The sequence below is a fragment of the Etheostoma spectabile genome, unplaced genomic scaffold (assembly GCF_008692095.1).
Source record: "Etheostoma spectabile isolate EspeVRDwgs_2016 unplaced genomic scaffold, UIUC_Espe_1.0 scaffold00005710, whole genome shotgun sequence".
NCBI classification, from domain to species: Eukaryota; Metazoa; Chordata; class Actinopteri; order Perciformes; family Percidae; genus Etheostoma; species Etheostoma spectabile.
Window position 1 is genome coordinate 2,583 of NW_022603289.1, and position 1,690 is coordinate 4,272.

The 1,690-nt window shown below is 39.2% G+C and overlaps 1 long non-coding RNA gene across 1 annotated transcript; it reads left to right on the plus strand.

Annotated features, from left to right (window-relative positions):
- Positions 1-650: 650 nt before the first annotated feature.
- Positions 651-1,304, plus strand: LOC116677752 (uncharacterized). Its single transcript, XR_004329050.1, has 3 exons — positions 651-705; positions 1,115-1,159; positions 1,250-1,304. It is a non-coding gene; the product is annotated as an uncharacterized LOC116677752 (long non-coding RNA).
- Positions 1,305-1,690: the final 386 nt, after the last annotated feature.

Here is a 1,690-nt window from a genome sequence, read left to right on the forward strand (position 1 = left end):
CCATATCATGTTATACTGTAACAAATATTTTGGTTCCTATAAGTACCGAGCTAAATGTGTGTGTTGTGTGTGTGTGTGTGTGTGTGTGTGTGTGTGTGTGTGTGTGTGTGTGTGTGTTGTTGTGTGTGTGTGTGTACTTTTCTCTACCAGGGGCAAAAGCCAAGCGAGGTGAGAAGGGTGATCCAGGTTTAATGGAGACCTGGTGAGTTGGGTCCTTCTTGTCCATCTGTTCAGTTGATTGTTGTTCAGTTTCTTGACCAGACCAGTGGCTTAGTTCAATGTCTTGTTGTGTTTGTGTACAGGGACCTCCAGGGCCTCCAGGTAAGCAAGGATTTAAGGGGCGTCGAGGCCCTTCAGGACTTGAGGGATTGGAGGCCCAACTGGGTCGCCAGGACTTCCTGGATCTAGTGTGAGTGAAATAGACATAATGAGTCATACAAAGACATGTTCACTAATGATGCAATAGCAACTGTGATAATCAAGATTACCTGCTTTCATGGTTGTAGGGCATTGATGGCATCATGGGGAGCAAGGGAAGCAGGGAAACGATGGACCTAAGGTAAGTGTTTGAGAAAATGAATGCTTTTGGTATTTAAGAAGTAAAGGTTTGTGAAATTGTGAAGGTGTGTGAATGAATTTTATTTTTTGTAGGGAGATCGAGGGCCAAACGGTAGTCAAGGAGTTCCTGGGCCTCGAGGTGACAAGGTAGACAAAGACGTGGAAGAAGTGGAAAATGTTTTTTCTTTATATTAATATTTGTGCACTAGCTGCACATTCATTGGTCATAGATGTTAGTATGAGTGTGTGAATTATTGGTAAATGGGTCTGATGGCTACAACTTGCCACTAAAAATAAATAACAGTCATGGTCATTTTTTGTAGAAATGTTGTCCAGAATTGATACAAATGTACACCAATATTCAACATACTGATGATACATTCAAGTCACTACAGGTGTCAGTATATCCTTTTTCAAGTGATAGCATCTGAGCTGATTCTATGTGCCCCTTCTATTATTTCAATTTGGAAATATCTCCAGTGAAACATCATGGCATTCATAGTGGGAACTCCTGGAGTAGATATTATATCCTAATCATAATTATTTCTTGTCAAAGGGTCGAGAGGGTCAAGCAGGATTTTATGGGTTGCCAGGTCCAATTGTGAGTATGAGTGAGTGGACATTAAGTTTCTAGATGCTGATCATTGGGCTAAATCCACACCACTGATGTGGTTGTGCTTTCTGCTTGCAGGGAGAGATGGGGATATCTGGAGAGAGAGGACGTGAAGGAGAACCTGGTATTAAGGTTCCTATAGAGCTACACTTCTTATTCTGTCCTTATATAACTACAGTGTCCAGTCCAAACATACAATCACTCTTACTCTCCACTACTATTTTTTTTTACAATACTGTAATGGCTTTAATTAACAGTTCAACATAGATTTAAAGCTGTTAAATATACATTTACAAATCTATGTAGATACATATCAATTCATGATGACCTAACAAACTAATTTCAAATGTTAATTTCTTTTAGAACTCTAATATTTTAGTCTATCCAAAAAGAATATACTCTTGCAATTTAGGATTGCATCTCTCAAAATCCTGCGTAAAATAAATGTTAATGAACCTATGCATTTTATATGTTTAAACCTTGTGTGCAGGAACGACTGGATTCCTCGGAGTGACTGGA